The sequence below is a fragment of the Triticum aestivum genome, chromosome 7B (assembly GCF_018294505.1).
Source record: "Triticum aestivum cultivar Chinese Spring chromosome 7B, IWGSC CS RefSeq v2.1, whole genome shotgun sequence".
NCBI classification, from domain to species: domain Eukaryota; kingdom Viridiplantae; phylum Streptophyta; class Magnoliopsida; order Poales; family Poaceae; genus Triticum; species Triticum aestivum.
The window spans coordinates 26661311-26669036 of record NC_057813.1 but is presented as its reverse complement, the minus strand read 5'-3'; positions in this window follow the sequence as shown (position 1 = coordinate 26669036).

The window sequence follows — 7726 nt, the reverse complement described above, 5'->3', positions numbered from 1 at the left end:
CCTTGTAGGGGTGAGGGTGCTTCATCTTGACCAATTGTAACGTGGAACAAAGCTCTTAACTTGCCAAATCATGGCAACTTCCTCCGTCGATGATGACCTTAACGGGACGACTGTTGATGCCCGCCTTGGTATGGAAGATGTGGCAACGTTGGTCTTCCTCTTGTTGGTGTTGAAGCGTCAAGACCTTGGAGACAACGAGAGTGGGGCTCGTATCATTGTCACGAAAGACTTGGTCATCTTCATTCATGTGCCGGTGCATGACCACGTGGTCAAGCGCTTCCATTCTTCCTCACTCATCAAGTCATAGGTGTCACCGTCATTGGCAATCATGGTGCACTGAGTGGGGCACTCGAATGTCTTGTGGCCTCAGCCTTGACATGTGAAGCATTTGATGGAACTTGTCTTGACGGTCTCATCTGGTGGAGTTGTAGATGATGAAGCTCTCGGCTTGAAGTTGCTTTTAGTAGGAGGACGGCTTGAAGATGTCGAAGTTTTCTTGTAACTTGACTTTTCGCTGTTGCTTGTGGAAGGTTTGGTTGAGGTAGGAGGCGTTGGATTCGTTGAAGCTTGAATGTATGAACCGTATGGCTTGGAAGATTACTTGGCATACTTGTAGTCATCTTGCACTTGTTGCTCCGCCTTGGTAGCTTTGTGCACTAGCTCGAGGAGGTTGGAGTAGGGTTGGAAGTCGGCGATCTTCTTGATAGGATGGTTGAGTCCATTCAAGAAACGTGCCATGGTTTGTTCCTCATCTTCCATGACATTTGCGCGAATCATGGCTATCTCCATTTCCTTGTAGTACTCTTCAACCGACTTTGTTCCTTCCTTGAGGAGCTGCAAGTTCTTGAAGAGGTCGTGGCTATAGTACGTGGGTACAAAGCGCGCTCGCATGACATCCTTCATTTGGTTCCATGTTGTGATGGGCGGGTCACTTCTTGCCGCTCGACGCTCAATGACTTGCTCCCACTAAATGAGGACATAGTCTTGGAACTCAAGTGATACCATTACAATCTTCTTCTCTTCTTCATAGTTATGTAAACGAAAGATCTCGTCGACTTTGAATGCCCATGAAAGGTAGTCTTTGGGATCGTTGCTTCCGAAGAACTTAGGCATGGTGAACTTGAGCTTGCTGTAATGTTGCTCTTCATTGTGTTGGGGTCGATGGTGATGGTGATGACGCTCTTGTTGGGGAACGCGGTAATTTCAAAACATTTCCAATGATCACACAAGATCTATCACTAGGTGATGCATATCAACCAGAGGGGAGAGTGTTGTCTACATATCCTCGTAGACCTAGAGCGGAAGCGTTATGACAACGTGGTTGATGTAGTCGTACGTCTTCACGATTCGACCGATCCTAGCACCGAAGGTACGACACCTCCGCGATCTTCACATGTTCAGCTCGGTGACGTCCCACGAACTCTAGATCCACCTGAGGACGAGGGAGAGTTTCGTCAGCATGATGGCGTGGTGACGGTGATGATGAAGTTACCAGCGCAGGGCTTTGCATAAGCACTATGATGATATAACCGAGGTGTGTAACTGTGGAGGGGGCATCGCCCACGGCTAAAACAATTGTCAACTTGTGTGTTCTAGGATGCCCCCTGCCCCCGTATATAAAGGAGCAAGGGGGAAGGCCGGTCGGCCCTCATGGGGCGCACCCCAAGTAGGATTCCTACTAGGAATCCTATTCCTAGTAGGTTTCCAACAAGGGAAGAGAGGGCGAAGGAGGAAGGAAGAGGGGGAAGGGAAGGAAAGGGGGGGGGGGGGGGGGGCGCCCCCCTTCCCTTGTCCTATTCGGACTCAAGGGGGGGGGGCAGCCCCTCCTGGCCCTTCTTCTTCTACCACTAAGGCCCATCTAGGCCCACTAGTCCCCCCTCGGGGGGGGGGGGGGTTCCGGTAACCCTCCGACACTCTGGTTATATCTGAAACTTCTCCGAAACACTTCTAGTGTCCGAATATAGTCGTCCACTATATCAATCTTTACGTCTCGACCATTTAGAGACTCCTCGTCATGTCCGTGATCACATCTGGGACTTGCTACGTCTTGAGCTTGCGTTGGTTTTCCTTGAAGAGGAAAGGGTGATGTAGCACAACAACGTAAGTATTTCCCTCAGTTTATGAGAACCAAGGTATCAATCTAGTAGGAGGCTCCTCACAAGTCCCACGAACCTACACAAACAAACAAAGAACTCGCAACCAACATGATAAAGGGGTTGTCAATCCCTTCACGGCCACTTGTGAAAGTGAGATCTGATAGAGATAATATGATAAGATAAATATATTTTTGGTATTTTATAATATAGATGCAAAAAATAAAGATGCAAATAAAAGTCGATTGGAAACTTATATGATAAAGGATAGACCTGGGGGCCATAGGTTTCACTAGAGGCTTCTCTCAAGATAGCATAAGTATTACGGTGGGTGAACAAATTACTGTCGAGCAATTGATAGAAAAGCGAATAATTATGAGATTCTCTAGGCATGATCATGTATATAGGCATCACGTCCGTAACAAGTAGACCGACTCCTGCCTGCATCTACTACTATTACTCCACACATCGACCACTATCCAGCATGCATCTAGAGTATTAAGTTCATAAGAAAAGAGTAACACATTAAGAAAGATGACATGATGTAGCGGGATAAACTCAAGCAATATGATATAAACCCCATCTTTTTATCCTCGATGGCAACAATACAATACGTGCCTTGCAACCCTTTCTGTCACTGGGTAAGGACACCGTAAGATTGACCCCAAAGCTAAGCACTTCTCCCATGGCAAGAAAGATCAATCTAGTAGGCCAAACTAAATCGATAGTTTGAAGAGACTTACAAAGATAACTCAATCATACATAAAAGAATTCAGAGAATATTCAAATATTATTCATAGATAAACTTGATCATAAACCCACAATTCATCGGATCTCGACAAACACACCGCAAAAAGAGGTTACATCAAATAGATCTCCACAAGAGAGTGGGCGAACATTGTATTGAGATCCAAAAAGAGAGAAGAAGCCATCTAGCTAATAACTATGGACCCGAAGGTCTGTGGTAAACTGCTCACAACTCATCGGAGGGGCTATGGTGTTGATGTGGAAGCCCTCCGTGGTGGATTCCCCCTCCGGCAGAACGCTGACGACGGCTCCAAGATGGGATCTCGCGAATACAGACGGTTACGGTGGTGGAATATTTCTTCGGTGGCTCCCTGGATGTTTTCGGGGTATGTAGGCTTATACAGGAGGAAGAAGTACGTCGGTGGCCGCCCGAGGGGCCCACGAGACAGGGGGCGCACCCAGGAGAGGTGGGTGCACCCTCCTATCTCATGGCCGCCTCGGCTGCTTCTTGGCTTGTAGTCCAAGTCCTCTGGATCCCGTTCGTTTCAAAAATCACGCTCCCGAAGGTTTCATTCCGTTTGGACTCCGTTTGGACTCCGTTTGATATTCCTTTTGTTCGAAATACTGAAATAGGAAAAAAAAACAGCAATACGGGCTGGGCCTCCGGTTAGTAGGTTAGTCCCAAAAATGATATAAATGTGTAAAATAAAGCCCATAGACATACAAAACAGGTAATATAATAGCATGGAACAATAGAAAAATTATAGATACGTTGGAGACGTATCAAGCATGCCCAAGCTTAATTCCTGCTCGTCCTCGAGTAGGTAAATGATAAAAATAGAATTTTTGATGTGGAATGCTACCTAGCATAATTCTCAATGTAATTTCTCTTTATTGTGGCATGAATGTTCAGATCCAAGTGATTCAAAATAAAAGTTCATATTGATAAAAGAAATAGTAATACTTCAAGCATACTAATAAAATCAATCATGTCTTCTCAAAATAACATGGCTAAAGAAAGTTCATCCCTACAAAATCATATAGTTATGCTATGCTTCATTTTTTTCACACAAAGATGTTCCCAACTTCTATACCCCCGATGACAAGCCAAGAAATTGTTTCGTACTTAAATAATCTCAAACTTTTTCAACCTTCATGCAATACATGAGCGTGAGCCATGGATATAGCACTATGGGTGGAATAGAATAATGATTGGGGATTGTGTGGAGAAGATAAAAAAGGACAAAGTCTCACATTGACGAGGATAATCAACATGCTATGGGAATGCCCATCAATTGATGTCAACATGAGGAGTAGGGATTGCCATGCAACGGATGCACTAGAGCTATAAATGAATGAAAGCTCAACAAAAGAAAATTAGTGGGTGTGCATCCAACTTGCTTGCTCACGAAGACTTAGGGAATTTGAGGAAACCCATCGTAGGAATATACAAGCCAAGTTCTAAAATGAAAAAATCCAACTAGTATATGAAAGTGACAACCTATGAGACTCTCTACATGAAAACATGGTGCTACTTTGAAGCACAATATATGAGACTCACTACATGAAGAGCAAGGTGCTACTTTGAAGCACAATATATGAGACTCACTACATGAAGAGCAAGGTGCTACTTTGAAGCACAAGTGTGGAAAAAGAGATAGTAGCATTGCCCCTTTATTTTTTTTATTTTTTTTCTTTGACCTTTCTTTTTCTTCTTTTGGCCTTTCCTTTTTTTATTTTTGGGCAATTCTATAAAAATGATGATCATCACACTTTTATTGATTACAACACATGAATTACAACTCGAAACTAGAACAAGATATGACTCTATATGAATGCCTCCGGCGGTGTACAGGGATGGTGCAATGAATCAAGAGTGACATGTATAAAATTTATGCATGGTGGCTTTGCCACAAATATGATGTCAACTACATGATCATGCAATGGCAATATGACAAAAGTAATGTATGTCATGATGATGATGAATGGAACGGTGGAAAGTTGCATGGCAATATATCTCGGAATGGCTATGGAAATGCCATAAATAGGTAGGTATGGTGGCTGTTTTGAGGAAGATATAAATAGGTTTATGTGTGATAGAGCGTATCATATCACGGGGTTTGGATGCACCGGCAAAGTCTGCACCAACTCTTAAGGTGAGAAAGGGCAATGCATGGTACCGAAGAGGCTAGCAATGATGGAAAGGTAAAAGTGCGTATAATCTATAGACTCAACATTAGCCATAAGACCTCATATACTTATTGCAAAAATTTAGAAGTCATCAAAAACCAAGCACTACACGCATGCTCCTAGGGGGATAGATTGGTAGAAAAAGACCATCGCTCGTCCCCGACCTCCACTCATAAGGATGCACAAGCGAGGTACACTTCATGCGTCAAATTTGTTACACAACTTTAACCATATGTGCATACTACGGGACTTAACTTCAACACAAGCATTCTTTAAATTCATAATCACCCAACTAACATGACTTTAATATCACTACCTCCCTATCTCAAAACAATTACCAAGTATCAAATTGATCATAGCATCCAATTCACTTCCTATGATTGTTTTTATTATACCCAACTTAGATGCTCATCATTCTAGGACCAATTTATAACCATAGCAAATACCATGCTGTTAAAAGACTCTCAAAATAATATAAGTGAAGCATGAGAGATCAACAATTTCTTCAAAATTAATCCACCGCCGTGCTCTAAAAGATATAAGTGAAGTACTAGAGCAAAAACTATCTAGCTCAAAAGATATAAGTGAAGCACATAGAGTATTCTAATAAATTTCAATCAAGGAGGCTTCTCCCGAAATGTGTGTTACAGCAAGGATGATTGTGGTAAACTAAAAATCAAAGACTAATATAATACACGACGCTCCAAGCTAAACACATATCATGTGGCGAATAAAAATATAGCTCCAAGTAAAGTTACCAAGGAACGAAGACGAAAGAGGGGATGCCTTCCAAGGGCATCCCCAAGCTTAGTCTTTTGGCTATTCTTGAATATCTTGGGGTGCCTTGGGCATCCCCAAGCTTAGGCTTTTGCCACCCTTATTCCCTAGTCCATCAAAGCTTTACCCAAAACTTGAAAACTTCACAACACAAAACTCAACAGGAAACAAAACTACCACATAAGGTATTGTATTGAACCCATTCTTTATTTATATTGGTGTTAAACCTACTGTATTCCAAGTTCTCTATGGTTCATACCCTTACATACTAGCCATAGATGCATCAACATAAGCCAACAACACACGAAAAACAGAATCTGTCAAAAACAGAACAGTCTCTAGCAATCTGTAGCTAACGCAAACTTATGGAACCTTAAAAATCCTACCAAAATAGGAAGTCCTAAAAAATTTGTTTATTGAACATCATCAAAACGAATCAATGCAAAATCTCGTTTCTGTGATTTATTGAATTGTTCCTCGTGAGCGCAAAGTTTCTGTTTTTCAGCAGAATCAAATCAACTCATATCATAGGTTATCCTATAGGTTCTACTTGGCACAAACACTAATTAAAACATGAAAAGAACATATAAAGAGAAAGTAGATGCAAAATTTATTACTAAACAGGAACAAAAACAAGAAACACAAAGAAAATTGGGTTGCCTCCCAACTAGCGATATCGTTTAACGCCCCTAGCTAGGCATAAAAGCGAAGATATATCTAAGTAGTGCCATCTTTGGCACTTGATTCATAGGTAGCTCGCATGATAGATTCATAAGGTAATTTGTCTTTCTTTATTGGAAAGTGCTCCATGCCTTTCTTTAATGGAAATTGGAATCTAATATTCCCTTCCTTCATATCAATAGTCACACCAATCGTTCTAAGGAAAGGTATACCAAGAATAATAGGGCAAGAAAGATTGCAATCTATATCAAGAACGATAAAATCAACGAGAACCAAATTTCTATTAGCAACAATTAAAACATCATTGATCCTTCCCATTGGCTTTTTAATGGTGGAATCCGCAAGGTGCAAATTTAAAGAGAAATCATCAAGATCATGGAAACCTAGAATATCACATAAAGTTTTCGGAATCGTGGAAACACTAGCACTCAAATCACACAAGGCAAAACACTCATAATCTTTAATTTTAATCTTTATAGTAGGTTCCCACTCATTATTAAGTTTTCTAGGTATAGAAACTTCCAAATTAAGTTTTTCATCAAAATATTGCATCAAGGCATCAACAATATGTTTGGTAAAAGCTTTATTTTGACTATAAGCATGAGGAGAATTAACAATGGATTGCAACAAGGAAATACAAATTTCTAAAGAACAATTACAACAATCAAAATCCTTGAAATCTGAGATAGTGGGTTCAATACTATTTAAAGTCATGACCTCTCCAATCCCACTTTTACCAACTTTAGCATCAAGATCTAAAAACTTCGAATTCTTGGGACGCCTTCTAAATAAAGTTAACTCATCTCCAGTCCCATCATTATCAAGATTCATATTGCGAAACAAAGATCTAATAGGGGACACATCAATAACTTTAAAATCTTCATCATTATTTTCATGGAAACTAGAAGAACACGCTTTTATAAAGCAATCTTTCTTAGCACGCAATCTAGCGGTTCTTTCTTTGCATTCGTCACTGGAACTTCTCATAGATTTGAGAGACTCATTGATATCATGCTTAGGAGAAGAAGATCTAAGTTTGAGAGAATCAACATCAAGCGAAAGTCTATCAACATTCCTAGCCAAATCATCAACTTTGAGAAATTTTTCTTCAAGCAAAGCATTAATATTCTTTTGAGAGATCATAAATTCTTTCACACTATTTTCAAAATCAGAGGGCATCTTATTAAACCATAAGAATTATTGTAGGAATTTCCATAATTATTAGAGGAATTGCTAGG